Genomic DNA, 16,584 nt, shown 5'->3' with positions numbered 1-16,584 from the left:
AGCTCCGCAGTACAACCATCACTGCCTTGTTGAAACACGTTTCCCATTAGACTCTGACAGCGATAAGGGCCCCAAATCAGACAGAAATGTTTGCAAAAAGCCTATATGAGCAGCAGCTCAGCAGTGAAATGGTAAGAAGCCCTCTCTGCAATGGTGAAATTCACTCTATTTGATTTTGAGACATCAGTAAAGGCTGTTGTTGATTCTGATTTCTCTTCAGTTTTGGTGCTTGATATGGCTTTTATAAAGGAGGTGAAAAAGCGTGCTCCGTTGTCTATTTAGACCAGTCTCTAATTTAAAAAGGCTTAATACAGTTAATACAGAGTTAGTTCGTAGTTCCAAGAGGAAAAAAAATATGCTTTCCCTTTGTCCTAGAACAACCCCTAACAAATCTGCCCAAAATGAAATTACATGGGAAGGCTTCAGGCTAGAGCTGCCTATGTTCGTACAACACTGTAAAAGCTGCAATTGCTGCCTTTGCCATGTGTCTTCTATAACCAAATGCTTGGAGAATTGGAAAACTCCATATATCTGGAAAGTTTTCATCACGTTAACTTCAGGTTCTCTTTAAAAGACAAGAAGTTACGGAGGTGTGAATCTGCCCCACAGAGAGAATCAGAATGTTCCTTCAGGGAAGAGCCTGCAGTTGTATGCAGCTACTCAAGGGTTAAGAAAATGATTACAGATGGGATCCTACATCAGCAGCAATATCCCATTTCAGCAACAGGATACAAGCATTCTAATTAGAAATGTAAAACAACATTAATTCCACATTTACAATTTTCAAATTAATATGAAAAGGTTTCTAATTGCCATGTTAGTATGTTTCCTTGCTCAACTACTTCTGTATGGGAGAAACAGTAAATCTGATAATAGGCCTCAGGAAAAATGTCTGTATAAAACTGATAACTTCATATTAACTTCTAAGGTAATGATATTTTAACAGAAAAATTTAGGTGCAGTTATAATTTTATCTTTTCTTGTGCTTTGCCCGCAGGATGCTACCACAGCAATAGTGCTGGTCTATGCAAAGGTATCTTGACTTACATAGCAAGCACATGTTTGGGGAGCGCAGCTTTTAAAGCAGTTACTCAAGCCGCTCTGCCCACAAAGCGGCTGTGTTTTGGAAGGAACGCACACGACTCCTTTCCCCACGGGGAATGATGGCAGTGATGGGCTGAGGCACTGTGTGGCTCCGGAGCTGCTTCCTGGTGCCTAAACACATGCTTGTCAGGACTCTGTGTCAGCAAGACCTTAGCTTTGTTCCTCCACAAGGTATTTTGACATCTCTTCAGCAACATAGCAATCTAATAAAATATTTGGTTTGTGAGTGAGAGTAATTTTTATGTTCTAATCCCTGCATTTTATAGCTATTCCGTTGGAATCAGAAGGACGGATACTCATTGAACTGCACGTTCCAACTATTTGTGATACATATCGGCAATTCAGACAAACATTTTTTAAGTAATAACATTGCAAGATCATTTCTTTTCACAAATAACAACTTCTTGTAGCACTCAGATAATGTTTTTCCAACATTTTTTCACTTAGGGCTCAGGAAACATAAAATCTTCAACTAAAATGGCAAAGCCAGATTCGCATTGCCACTGCTGTACCACAAATCTACGCTGGCCACAGCTGTGCAAACACTTCTGCACCTGTGATACCCTCTACATCCAGCCACAATGAAACGCTCCCCACTGAATCACCAACTGTTTCTTTTGCTAGTACCAAAGTAGTTAATCAGTGAAAGTACTTCTATGAACTGAGCAGCTAAACACTTCCGAGTGAATACGATCACCTCCCTTAGAAACATACGACAGATGTGCATCTAACACATTAATACGCTAGATCTATCTGTCACTGATATATATTCCTACAATAAGGAAACCTCAACATATTTCATGACTTTTATATACAGAAACTATTTAAGTGGAATATTCTACATGGTCACTATTTATCTAAGATGCACGCGTGGAGAAAAAAATCAAAATTAAGACGGTTCAGGGTACTTATTACAAACTGCATATATCTTTAAAGCTTTTAATTTAGCTTTGCAATCATGGATTTAAAAAAAAAAACAAACACTGGAAATCATTAACAGCTGCTTAAGTTTAATTCTGAGTTTACTTAAGACAAAGTAAAGAGAACACAGTTGCTGTTCTTGTATGGCAATTATACTTAAGAGGGGAATTAAGGGGAAGGAGTTGGTAGTTCCAGGGTCTCGGTCCGCGCAAAGCCAACCTGGGATTACAACCTAACTTTCCTTACTAATGTTCCCTAACCATCAGACCATACACAGATCAGTTCTTTAACTGGTGGGCATTTTTAAGCCAGCAAAAGCAGCATGTCACATTTAGTTTTTACAATAGCTTCATTTAAAAAAAAAAAAAAAAGATTTTCTTTTACGGGGTAAAGTTTTTGTTTGTTTGTTTGCTTTTTAATCTGTAAAGAATGTTCTGTATGTAGACTGCTGGAGAAAATTCTATTTCAGTCCATCACAAATTATAGAAAGTGCCCACCCTAGAAGTAAATGTTCTAAGAACATGAAGAGATGTGGCTATAAGATGGTTTATAATAAATCTCCAAAATACTGTTGTTGTTTTTTTCAATTTTGAATGTAATTTTATATGTACAGATAAACATCAGTATTTCTATTTTTATTCTTTTCCTCAGAAAATAAATTTGTTCATATTTTTAAAAAACTAAATATATTGGTAACCTGGATAATAAAACCATTCATTGATTTAGAGAATTTTGCTTCACAGTCTTATCTTTATAATTATAAACTCCAGCAGATCCTTGTTCTTACTAAAATGTGAAGAAGAACAAAGATATATTCCATGAGGTAATGATGCAAGGTAACAAACACCAGGACTAGGGCTGTTAATCTCTTAAAATTCATCAGCTAGTGAGTTTAGGGGATAGTTGATAAACCTAACCAGAGATAATGCATCAAACTGTATGTAGGATTTTAGATAAATAAATATAGTAGATTTTATTTATGATGAAGTTGCTTCTGTGGGAAATTGTGAAATGCAAGAATTTTTAGGCCATTTCAAAGAAATTGGCTATAGTCTTGTTAGTTGGATAGCACAACTGAGGCTTAAAACACCCCCTAAACCAGTTAGAGATTTTTCTCAGTAGATAATGGGGTCAATCAGGCTAAAATCCAAACTACAGACCAGGCCAAATATACACTGAAAAATCCACAAAATGGGAAATCTCACCACGCTTTCAGGGCTGAAAATACTGAACTTTTCTTAAACACGACAACAGGATGGAAGACAAAATGTCAATGTTTTAAAAAGAACAGAAAGTAAGCTTTACAGAAGTTATCTAAATACTGGTTTTCTTCTCACAGGGAGTTCTCCTCAGCTCTTTACATTATAAGTAACAAAGGTTCGTTAACATAATGCACAAGAACTGTCAGTAGTTTTCAGACAAGGCTGTTGTCGTTATACAGATGAATAGATTAATGACTTAGTCATGGCTTCTTGCATGGTTTTCTTGATTAATAATAACTTGTCAAAATTAAAATTTTAAAAACAATTGGTTGTCAAAAGCATATCGTACAAAGAAGATTCATATTAATATTTTTGATTATATTAATGACTGAAACAAGTAATAAGCCTACATCCAATGATTTGTTCTATTGCTCTACCATACAATTAATCTGCCTCTCATATAGCATTAATATGATGAAGTAAATAGGTCATTTGATGCATTGTTAAAATGTGCAAGTATATTTCATTCTTGTGAGGCTGGTACCAGGCTGTACCAACCATTTATCAGCTTGAAAGTAACCTATAGTTTGTTTTTATTTTTATAAATAAAATACAAAACATTTTATATGGCACGGACCTCCTACAGTTATTCATAATGTTTACTGTGTATATATAAGTTTTGTTTAAAATTAAAAATAAGCTGTCATTGTCGAATACAGAAATATATTGTTCTCCTAACCTGTTATTGCCAACTTAAAAGTTATACATCACTCCTAATTCTTAGCATTTTATTTATCCTGTACCCATACAACTTATTTCTTGTGTTTTCATGGAGACTTTTTTTAATATTACTCTGTTTCACGAAGGAAGGGAGGAAGGGAGGAGGGACTGCAAGACTTTTTAAGTCTAAGTTCTGCTCTCCCAATATAACCCTGACAAATGACAGCCCTCTACTGGTTAATGAATATATAAGGAGAAGTACATCTCATAACAATTGTACATTAGTACTATATTTAGCCAAAGTCAATACATATATATATATACATACAGTACAAGGGGTAAGGGGGCGGGGGGAAGGGCTACTAAACTGCCTGAATTATTCCATTTTATTTTGACTGCTTAAAAATCACTATTTCTAATTCAGGTAAGAAACATTAGGTTAAGGAAATGGTTGGCTCCTAAATTCTACAGACATCTCTACAGAGTATTGTAATTCTTCAAAGTAGCAGCCTTATTGGACAACAGCTTTTCATACAATATCCAAAAATAGTAATAAATGTTAATAATAATCATCGTATTTTTGTGTAAATGTTTTGGCCAGTAAAATCATAGAACATCCTGAGTTGGAAGGGGCCCATGAGGATCACCAAGTGCACCTCCTGACTGAAGGCATGGAAATCACAAAAATGAAATATTGCCCAAGTAAAAATACTATTTTTCTGACTTTTTTACAGTCTAAAATAAGTTTAAATGTGAATATCAGAGAGCTGAGTACCAGCCAGCTAAAAATGAGAACCAAATTATGGCACTTGGCACAAGAGTTGACAATGTGACCCAATTTATAAAGAAAAAATTGTTCAGGTATCAACATACCTGAAATGGTACAACAAGTGTGTGAAAATAAAAAACTCAAGAATAGTCCCAATATTTTATTAATTTATGTCCATTTTTAAACATTTTTTCTGCTTTGCCCTGAATGTTTGCCTATTAAAATGCAAATTACTTCTAAAATAATTTGAAAACATCCTATATTAAATGACCACATTCAATAGCTAAATTTGCTAGCATGCGGCCCAACCAAAGCAGCACCCATCTGCCCTGTGGCAGGCCCAGAAAACGTCCAGGTTTATCGTTTTATTTTATATTTATGCCTTGGCAGCCATTCTGGGAGCAGGCCTGGGGCACCTCTCAGCAGGACACTGCCTGCTGAGGTGCTTCTGCCTCATGGCGGAGCGCAGGCTCGGTTCGGCCAGCTTCATTGGTTAAAAAATGCCACTAGTCAGTGACTAAAAATGAGCCATTTGTAATTTAAAAAAATGACCTCCGTACCTGACCCCCGCCCTCAGAAGACCCTCAACCACCAGGGGAGGCAGCGCCTCCAGCCGCCTGAGGGCGCCGCTTCCGCAGCCGCGGCGAGGCTGGGGCGGGCCGGGCGCAGGCGCTGCTGTGGCGGGCTGGGGCCGGCGGCTATGGTGGCGCTGCGGGAGGGCGGGAAGCAGATTTTGTCGGACCTCTTCCACCGGGACGGGCTGGTGGTGTGCGCCTGTGGGCTCGGCATCGACCGCCTGCTGCTGCGCTTCCTCCGCCTCTACAGCGAGCCCGCCAGCCTGGTGCTGAACACGAGCCCCGCCGAGGAGGTGAGGGGAGGAGGAGGAGGAGGAGGGAGGAGGAGGAAGGAGGGATGAAGGCAGCTGCCCGGGCCCGAGCAGAGGCTGCCCGCCGGCTGCTGCCGCCTTGTAGATGGGATTTGGCGGCTGGGGGCTCTCCCGCGGCGGTTTGGCGGGCCGCGACGGGCCCAGGTCGCTTCTCGGGCCGTAAGTTAGTGTTGCCTGCTCCCTGAAAAAAAGGGCCGTTAACATACTGTGAAAAACGCAAGGTAAAATTTTCAGGGTAGCTAAGATCCATCGAGTGGCAGTGGCTTGTACTTGAATATTGTCTAACTGATATTGAAGAAACTTTTGTTTCTAAGTCACCTGAAAGGGTTTCAAACTTAATGAAGGATGTCTAATAATAAAACATCACCATAATTCTGACTTCGTTATCTAGTATCTTACACTGTCATGTTTTGATGTGGTTGTGGACAGATTTGCAAAACTAATGAAATAGGCCTAATTGCAATTCTTTTTGTATCCATTTCATCAGTTGTCAGAATGAAGTCTGTTGTGTTTTTACTGCATTTGTTTTAGGAGTATTTTATTGATCAACTGAGGTCAGACGGAGTTGTTCATCTTCCTCGACGTGTTACCAATAAGGTTGCAAGTAACACTCGCTATGAATTTTACACGCAAGGAGGAGTTCTCTTTGCAACAAGTCGAATCCTCGTGGTAGATTTCCTTCCCGACAAGATTCTTGCAAACCTCATTACTGGTAAGAGCTTAATGAAGTCAAGCTATGACTGAAAATACATAAAGCTTAATTCTGTGGAAAGAGTTCTACTGACTGATGTTAAGGTTGAAGAATTATTTATTTTTTTACAAAGACTGAGATAAAGGAACAAATATGTAGTTCTTACCTTTTTTTTTTTTAATGGTCATCTTTGCTCGAAACTTGTTTGCTTTATTTAATCACACAATTTGAAAAAATCCACATTCTTTTTAGGTAGTGGATAATGTCCCTGTATGGCTTTCTGATATCAATAATAAACTGGAAAACAATCAGCAGTTAAACTATGCCACGACATAAGAAACATGGAAATTCAGAGTGGCTGCGTTGCTTTCCAAGGAAAATAATTGATTATACTTGAGAAAATAACGTCCAGAATACTCTCAGTAAATGGCCTGTGATTGAAACTGATTTTAGATTGCATATTTATCAACCATGCACACTTGCTGGTTTTTGCATTAATGAATTAGTCCTGATGATTTTTCCCATCAAATAAAATAACAATGTCTTACTAATCTTCTTGTAACATCTCGGATGCTATCTAAATAGCAATATTATGAAATAATGTTGTTAAAACTTCGCAAGGATTTTTGGGCATAGCTTGTGACTTTATTTGTTGTTGTATAGAAGTTACACATGAAAGATATTCCAGTTGTCTTGTTCTCTAATGTTCTGGTCCCTCTCTTCTCCTGATCTCAGTTGTTTTTATGTTCTTGTCTAAGAACATAAACATAGCGGTTAAGCTGGAAACCCTCTTACAGCCTGGAGAGCTAGTAAAACAGATGCCTGAGAGTATAGGAATATTTTACTGGTATATAATATTAACATCTTTATAATGTTTAAATGCAACAGAATACTAAATGTGTAGAAGAATGTAAGTTTTTGCTTCACAAGCTATATCTCCTTCCTTTTAGTCAACCTTTAAAACCTCAAATCTGTGAAACATATTGAACAGCTTCATGCTAAGGCAAAAGGACACTAGACTTGTCAATTCTGTTTTTTTCCAACTGAAAAAAAAAAAAGGTAAACAGTTTCTGGGCACTTCCTTTAATTTCTGTTCTTCCCTTCGGCTCTTTCCTGTTTGCCTTTCCCCCTTATCCCAAAGAAAAATACAAAACAAAATAAAACACATCTTTGGGTTTTGTGTGGATGAAGGGAATAAATGCAGTAAAGATTTTTTTAAAAATTACTGACCTGAAATGACACAGAGTTGTTATACTCATAGTAATGCCACTGGAGGTCAGTGTGACACCAGTTTTTACAAACCTGGTGCTTCATTTAAAGCTTGGGTAACACGTGTTTCTATTGGAAACGTACTACCTGGGTGTGAAATTGTACGACAAAACCAACAAAAGCTTGTAATAGTGTTTCTTGAGGAACTAACATAGAAAAAATACGGTACAGTGTTGGTAAGTGTTAGAAATATTGTTTATAAAATCACTGAAGAATCACGTGAGAATGAGCAGCTCATGAACTCGTAAATTCAGCTGAATGAATTCCTTATTTGTATTCTGCTCCCTATTTGTATTCTGCTCCCTATTTGTATTCGTTCCCTATTTGTATTCTAAAACTAATTTCATTCAATTTGTGACAGAAGAAATGGTCTTAAAGACCTAAATTTCTCTAAGTATTTTTGAAAATAGACTCAAATTAAATCTTTAAGAGGCTTAACCTTATGGTATAGCTGTGCTTTTAGCCAGTAGAAATCACAGCAGAAAGTGATAATCTAAATAGCTTAAGAAAAACATCATTTATTGAAGAGATAATTTAAACCATGAAGTAACAGGAACACAGTCTCACAGTTCCACTGTTCGTGGAAGTATTTTTTTCCGATTGTGGTGAAACTCTATGGTTATTTATTTCTTTGTGTCAGATTGTGTTGTGTTTTGTTTATTTTTTTTTTTAATTTTCCTTTTCATGTATGTGATATGAATATTTCTTGATGTCTGGTGGAAACCAAGCTGCTATGTCTGTGGCATGCATTAAGTCTTCCAGGAGCAGAGCCTGAAATGAGACTGGGCAATTCAGCTGATAACCCATTCAGTGCTCTTGCCTTGGGCAGGAGGTCTGCCTATTTTTTTTTTTCTGTCCAGTCTAGAATGTACATCTTGTGTACTCACACTCTTTGTTATAAACTCTACCTTTTGGTATTACAAAGATGCAGAAATGAACAACACAAAGCTCTCTGAATTTTCCTTCTTGCCTTCTGAACCATGAAAAGACCTGGGGGTGCAGCACAAAGTAAGGAAAATTCTCATTGAATTGCAGAGTTCTTCAGACATAGTGTTCTTCTCCGTGCCTCATTTTGTTTGTAAAATCAGCTGGCACCTTTGTAACTGTGTGGTCAGATTGGCTTATAGAGGCTGTGTTGGAACAAGGACCTGCTGCTTAGCCAAAGCTGGGGATGTTAAATTATCTGCCAGCAGATCCATATGACTTCAAGGGATTTGTGAGCCCATTACAGTTTCTTCCTTATGAGATTGTTGTTGTTGTTGTTCTTCCTTTGAGGTTTGTTACTTGTAATAATGATGTGGAATCTGGTGCAGTATTTCTCCATGGATCAGTCACCAGAGCTACGGGCTCACATGCCTAGAATGAGAACAGTCATAATCATGAAATCATCAGATGGTTTTATGAGGCCATTCATAAGACTGCAGTCCTTGCATCTGTAGAAGTGGATTCATCTTGCATTTAGCTTACTTTACATTTAAATAGTTTGTAACTTTAGTTTATATGAACTTCTTTATAATTACGGTATCAGCCATATTTCAGCCATCATAGCGAAACACTTATTAACTGATATTTACTGTTGATGTGAAGCCTTCTGTACTTTAAAAAATCTGGAGGCTTTTATTCCTCTGGCTTTCTACATTGTGTATCTGTATCATACTCATCTTAATTTGAAAATTAAATGACATTTTAATGTTTTCTACTTTAGCTAAATAAAGGATGCTAAACACTAGAGGCACAGGCCAGTAGCTGTAAAATAAGATTTTTCCTTTTTTTTTTTTAACTGATATTTATATTACGTTTTTTTTTTCTTCATATAGAAAGGAAAATATGTACTGAAAGCATTAAATTATATATAGCTGCTAATCATTGAATTGCATGTATTTGTTGAATTTATGAATTTACATAATGGCATCTATATTGTAACTTTGCAAAAAATGGTTACTCGTCAAAATAAATGTCTCACCATCACATCTTCACTTGGCTATTTGTTATTGGGATAAAAAGTGGCAAGTGGCATCTCCTGCAAATGAAAAAAGGGCATTTATATCTTGATTAGTATAGTAGAAATCTAACATCCTGAGTTTTCCAATTTATATTTCTAGACAATACGTCACTACTTAGATCCTCTCTGGCATCAGCTTGGAACTAAGACAAAAATCTTTGGTCCAGGATTTGAAACTACTGCGTACTTTGCTACAGTATCTAACTCAGAATGATTGTGTCACTTTCCTCAATCTTCTGGAGTCACTGAAAGCAAGTGAAAAAGCTTTTGGCAAGAATTCAGGTAAACACAGTAACCATACAAGTTAATGCATGAAACAGAGAAATGATATTTTTAATTAACATTCCTAAACACATGAAGGTATCTAATTAGGTTTTATATAACCAGCCATACGGACGTAGGTTTTTATTGACAGATAATGCTTTCATCTTCCCACTTAACTGCTGTTACTTAACAGCGTGAGATTTGCATCACATTTCTGTCTCTTATTAAGCTAGTAATTACATAGTAAGCAGGTAGCACAGGTAATCCAGATGTGAGATGTGAGGCTATTATTGGAAATGTCTGAAGCATGTACACTTCAAATGTCAAACAATTAATGTTTTCTTTTTCTCTTTAGGTTGGATGTTTCTTGACTCCAGTACTTCAATGTTTGTAAATTCTCGAGCGAGAATTTATCACATTGCACATGAGAAACTGAATCAGAAAGGCAAAGTCTCTGGAAACAATAATGTAAAGAAGGAAAATGGTACTGATCGCTCCTAATTTTAAGTTAGAGAGTGTAACATGATTTCAAACACTCTGTGTATTATTGTGCTGTGGTTTGTTACAGGATCTTACACAACTCTAGACCTCAATCTGGTAGCTGGGATATATTGAGACATAATCTTTGTTTAAAAAGCATATAATAAACAACATAAAACAGTCACAAAAAAGTAAGGTGTTCTTCTCAGCTTACTCAGCTGATCATTGGGAGAGCTTTTAAGGATTGTTCTTCAATTAAATAGATTTCAGCTTGATCTTTTGCATTTTATATGGGATAAGGGATAAGAAGCTGCCATTACTTTAAATATATATATATTTCATTCAGGAGTTTCAGAATTGAAGAACAAGTCAATTGAGAGAAGTAGCTCTAATTCTTTAGAATTCTTTACTGTGATTATACTGAAGAGCTGGTTTTAAACAATAATTTATGGACTTAAAACAAAGTGTTTCATGTATTCTCACTGGTAGGATAGATAGTTATAAGACAATTATCTATTCAGTTTATCCCAGTGCAAATCAAAAGATCTCATCTGCTGTGGTCTTTGTTCTAAATAACGAGGCAACTTGTACACGTTCCAGCCTTCTACAGCAATTAAAGTAATGCAGAAATAGAACTGCTTCATAGCTTTACAAGCTGTACTGGTCTGTTACGCAGTCTTCCCTGAACTGTTAAGACAACCATGGCCCTCGCTTGGATTGTGGAGGGGCATGGAGCTGCAGGGGGCTAGAACTATAGTAATTAAGGTACTGCTTGGTTCAGGTTCAAAAAAACAGAGGTTCCATCTTTTGCCCATACCATCTCATACATTTTCTTGGGCACCTAAAAATCACTTTTCCAGGAGGTGCAGCTTCTTGGGTAGAGAGTAGAAGGTGAGTGTGTTTCTAACTAACTGCGTTGCTGCCTTTCCTATTTTAGGACTTTTCATCCCCTTAAATTTCACCAAGTTTTATTTTAGGAAATAGTAAGGGTAAAAAAGTGCTCTTTTCTCCCACCCACAGTGTTCTGACTATGGATAAGAACTGGCTCTCTAACCTAGGTTGTAGGAGTTTATCTGAATCAGCTTGCAGAGAATTGTTATTCAAGGCCCACAAACATCAATAATACTGTGTGAAACCTGTATTTTTTGGACTCCCTAACACAGCTGACAAAGGCTGAAAACTAGAACAGTCTCAGTTAAGTTCTGTCTTATCCCACATTTAAGAAAAAATAAAAAGAAAGCATCTGAGTATGTTTCAGCCCATGCTATATCTGCTTCATTTCAAATGGTCAAAAGAAAAACCTTAGATGGTGTAAGAATAAGGAACGCTGAACTTTCGTTAATCTTCTCTAATCTTGGTTTGATACAAAATATGATGCAATTTAGACTCCCTGCAAGTCCAGAACAACTGTGACCACCAAGTGTAAAAGGCATTTGGCAGGCACACTTCTAGGATCATTAAAAACAATTTGCTCAAGATGTCTGGTAGCTGGATTAAAAGAAGTACATCATAACAGATTATAAACATGATACTGTTTCTTGGCTGCAGGGCAAGTGCTTATTTGTGCCAGTGATGACCGAACTTGTGCACAGCTCAGGGAGTATATTACTGATGGAGCAGAAGCCTTTTTAACAAGACTGTATAATAAAACCTTTGGAAAGGATGAGAAAGCTGGAGAAGTGTGGATTAAGGACAGAAAAGCTGTCAAGTCCAAAGGAAATGCCAGACCAGACACAGGGCCTCAAGCCAAAAAAGCCAAACTCGCAACTTCTTCAAAACAAAATAAACACAAGAAGCAGCAAGACTGGACTATAATCCAAATGATAGGGAAAACTGAGGAGGAAAACAAAGAGGAGTTGGATGTGGAAGATAACAAAGAGTTAAACAGTAGCCAAGAAGGCAGTATCGATGAGACCATTCATGAAGATTTCACCTGTGAACTTACCTTCAGATTCTTACTACGGTATTTTCAAAAACCCACTCATAATTATTCATCCGTTGCAGGGTTGCAGTGATCCCTATGCTCTGACCAGGGTACTGCATGAGGTAGAACCAAGATACGTCACGTTGTATGATGCAGAGCTAACTTTTGTGTGGCAGCTGAAAATCTACAAGGCAAGCAGACCTGGAAAGCCTCTGAGGCAAGTGAACTTGGTGATAATCAAGACTGTTCTTGCTCTAATTTTAGTCTTAAAAGAAATAAAAATCTATTGTGCACTTCTGGCAGTCAAGGCACAAAATGCATCTAGTGATTTTCTTAAGCTACCTTTTAATTCCTGTTTAGCCTTCTTTTTAATTTTAAACAAAACTGTGTCGAATGTAGTCGGCAAGATAAATTTTAATTCCTATTAGGTATTTAGTCCCTTAATAACAGAAACACCTGTAATAAAATGTCCATTCTATAAAAGGCAGTTTGTTCTATGTAGAAGATAAGATATCCTCGTGCAAATATATGATTTGAAGTCTTACATGTTTTGTTTTTTGTTTTTTTGTGTGTTTTTTTTCCTACATCAGGACAATTGCAGATCGTAGTTTGTTATAAATAGTCTTCTGGGAAGATTTTTAAAATACTAAGAAAGTAACTTCTCCGTTATATTTGCTTTGTGTCTGACTAAAATCTGAGTCCACCCTGGTTGAATCCCAAAATTTCAGTAAGCCTATATCTTTTTAAGAAAAGAGGGAAAAATGGATATAAGATTTTTTGTTGCTGATTCTGCGGTATCTTTGCAGTAAAAAGATGATGTTTTCAGCTTACCTTTTCAGCTTTTCAGGCACTTACTGCTACTAATCTTAAATACCGTTTTTTGGTGTTTTTTTTTTTTAATTTACTAAATAGTTTTGGTTTTTTTCCCCCTCTAAACATACAGGGTGTATTTCCTCATATATGGAAGCTCAACAGAAGAACAGCGCTAACTGACAGCTCTGAGAAAAGAGAAGGAAGCCTTTGAAAAACTCATTTGGTAACAAAATTAACCTTCTGTTATTAATTTCTTACATAATTCCCTTAAGTGCTCACATTTAAAATGGTGAAGTTCTTAACTGTGCAAAGGCTTTAAGTAAACTCCAAATTCAATTGCTTCTTAGATCTTTGAAAAGAATTTTCCTATCAATGGAAAAAACAAAACCCTTTTCAGAGTACCTGATATTTTGGCATTTTAGTATGAAAGTTCAAAGACTACCCAGCATAACTAGTATTTTTACTTAATTGTTTAAGATTCTCCTTTTGAGAAACTTCTGAAAATGTGTTTCTGTCTGCAGGTAACCTATGTTGTAAGGTATTTCTAAGGCTTTCATGACTTAAGTAATTTTCAGGACTAAACCAATTATTTTCTTAGACTGCATGAGATAATGTCTTCTCACCGGGTTATACTCCTTGTATTAGTCATTAGTTCTTTTGTTTTATGTGCTCTATGAAATTCAAAAAATATAGAGAGATGCTCAGAAGTACTACAAATAAAATGTTTAAATGTTTAAATTAAAATAAATGTTTAGAATCTAGCCCAAACAATCTGGAAATCCTAATGAATTGCATTTCTAGTTGGGTTTACAATTAGTATTCAACCACATGTAATTTTACATCTCAGTGGACAGTACATAAGTGTTACGAAGTATTTGTCATATATAATTGCAATTTTTCAGTGATTCTTTGTTTGTGGTTCCTTAGGGAAAGGGCCACTATGGTTGTTACTGAAGAAAGAGAAGGAAGAGATGAAACAAACTTAGACCTTCTGAGAGATGCTAAACCTGCCTCTGTTTCCACTGGCATACGCAGAGCAGGTGAGTGGTTTCTGAAGCTGGGCTCACAGCTCTGAGCTGTGAAAAAGGCTTGTAACCTATTTTGTTTAAATCCTGTCCAAAGCATCTGGGTGGTAGAGGCAAGTGGATTCTGCAATCCTGATGGAAAAGAAGCATTATCTACCTTAGTGCATCTCTCACTGTCATTCTGAAATATCAGTGAAGTATGTTTTTATTTGAAAAGAAATTATAGATTAAGGAAGTATTTTACCAGATACCATTTGGATTGTTTCTGAGCAGCCTGTTGCCTGTAGTGAGGTGGAAAGAAACTAAAACATTAAAACTGAAGTCTAGAGATAGTCAAGTGATGTATTTTGTTCTTGAACTAGTCAATGTTTGGAACTTCTTGTGATCTTGGTGAAACAGATTGCCTGAATGAACTACTCCAGATCATGTTTTTCACTTTCTTTCCAATAAAGCATCTTTCTTTTTCTTTTGTTGCATTTCTAACCGTATTTTTGTTCCCTTCCTCTGATGTGTACTCTGTCTTCATCTTTACAGCTCTGCCTCTATTTTTCTTAGCTGTCATTTTTTGAAATCTTGCTCTTCTTTACCATATGCTCTCTAATCTTTGCTGTGATGTCTTTAGTCACCTCAATGCTGCGATCTTTTCATATGTCCTTTTACGGATAGATCTATAGAAGTTAAAATATATCTTCTACAATGAAATGCCATATTTCTGTGGGAAACAGCTGGAAATAAAAAGCAGCAACTTCATTATCTGATTTTGCAGGAAACATTTTAGACTTTTTTTTCACACGTTTAAGTAACTTTCCTCTACAGTTTAATATATCTCATTGTCACTACACAGCGTATAGAAGGTAACATGATAGTTCTATTAAACTGCAGAGCATACTCCATAAACTATAGTATATAATGTGGCAACTCATTTGTCTTTAAAGTTTAAAATTTAATAAAGTCTTGATTTATTATACTGCTAAATATGAGGTATAATGTGAAAGGTGAAGTTCATCCATTATGGAAGAGTTGGCATCACATAGGATAGCTAGAGTTGGAGGTCATGTGTTAATTTGTTTAACTCTTTATTTTGCTCTTCAGATGGGCAGGAACAGAAGAGTACTCAACAAACTATAATAACCGACATGCAGGAATTTCGTAGTGAGCTTCCATCACTGATTCATCGTCACGGTATTGACATTGAGCCTGTTACTTTGGAAGTTGGAGATTATATCTTAACTCCTGATGTCTGTGTAGAGCGGAAAAGTATCAGTGATCTTATTGGTTCATTAAACAATGGAAGACTGTATACACAATGCATTTTGATGTCCCGTTACTATAAGCCACCAATTCTTCTGATTGAATTTGATCCTAACAAACCTTTCTCCTTGATTCTGTGAGGTTCTCTACATCAGGAGATTTCCAGTAGTGACGTTACTTCTAAACTAACTCTTCTTACACTCCATTTCCCAGTTACGTATCCTGTGGTGTCCTTCTCCCCATGCTACTGCTGAACTGTTTGAAGAGTTAAAACAAAATCATCCACAACCTGATGCAGAAACAGCAATGGCTGTAACAGCAGATTCTGAAACTCTTACCGAGTCAGACAAGTATAACTCTCTTTGCAGATTAGTCTGCATATGACAACACAGGGAGATGATGCAACCCTAGCACTGTCAGGTAAGCCTGGTCATAAACAAAAGGCCAGACCAACCAAACAAATTCTTGACTGCAAAAGCAAAACCCCATTGATACAGAGGTTTAACTAGACAAGCAGGGCTTGGGCAACTTAGCACCACGTGCTGTGCATGCAAAAGCAGCAGTATGAAATGCAAGTAAATTCTTGACTTTACAGAAGATATTTTTCTTTTTTTTTACTGTTGCCTTTAGGGACATCTTGTTGTGAAGGTTGACTGCAACTCTGAGCTGGATTGTGTGATACTTAGGTCACTGGTTTCTTACCTTAAGTTGCTCTGAGTGAGCATCTTTAAAGCTCAAGGCTGTAGCACATCATACACATACCAGTCTTACTACTTATTAAGAAAAGAACAAAAGGAAAATGACTAGGACAAGCTCTCAGATTTTTATTTTGCGTTAATAGTTGGCTGTCATGAAAGAAAGCAAGCAGCAGCAGTTATTACAGGGGACAAAATAAAATTAAATATTCCCAAAAGAAAAATCAGAATTAAAAATCATCTGTGAGAATTACTGCTGATCTTTGCTCAACACTGCAGCTTATAGAGAAACAAGGAGGGGAGATTCAGACATTATCAGGAGATCTTTAAAACTGGCTTTTATTATTTGACATGGATACACACAGAACTGACAAAGACAAAAAAAAGTCTGTAAGTAAAACCTTAATTCCGTATATAATTTATTTAATTTGGCTTCTGTTGCCTAGAATTGCTTGAATCCTCAAGAACAGCTGGCAGACACCAAGAGAAAAGAACATACTTAGGACAGCAGCAGAGAGGGGATTTATTAATTATTAAAATCTCTGTATTTTGTTTAGCTTCTGCTGCC

At 36.7% G+C, this 16,584-nt stretch overlaps 1 pseudogene across 1 annotated transcript in view; it reads left to right on the top strand.

The window, feature by feature from the left end:
* The first annotated feature begins 2,190 nt into the window (after window positions 1–2,190).
* The window catches only part of LOC308178138 (DNA repair endonuclease XPF-like), a 23,020-nt pseudogene continuing 8,626 nt past the window's right edge, over window positions 2,191–16,584 (top strand). Inside the window, exons 1-9 of the transcript XR_013956149.1 lie at window positions 2,191–5,584; window positions 6,134–6,314; window positions 8,838–8,998; window positions 9,665–9,846; window positions 10,184–10,312; window positions 11,857–12,449; window positions 13,176–13,268; window positions 13,973–14,085; window positions 15,163–15,741. The product of XR_013956149.1 is annotated as a DNA repair endonuclease XPF-like (transcript). The remainder of the gene's footprint in view (window positions 5,585–6,133; window positions 6,315–8,837; window positions 8,999–9,664; window positions 9,847–10,183; window positions 10,313–11,856; window positions 12,450–13,175; window positions 13,269–13,972; window positions 14,086–15,162; window positions 15,742–16,584) is intronic.

The sequence above is a fragment of the Anser brachyrhynchus genome, assembly GCF_964034855.1.
Source record: "Anser brachyrhynchus genome assembly, chromosome: 15".
In the NCBI taxonomy this organism is placed as follows: domain Eukaryota; kingdom Metazoa; phylum Chordata; class Aves; order Anseriformes; family Anatidae; genus Anser; species Anser brachyrhynchus.
Note: the sequence above shows the minus strand (reverse complement) of the source record. Positions and strands in the feature narration are given on the sequence as shown.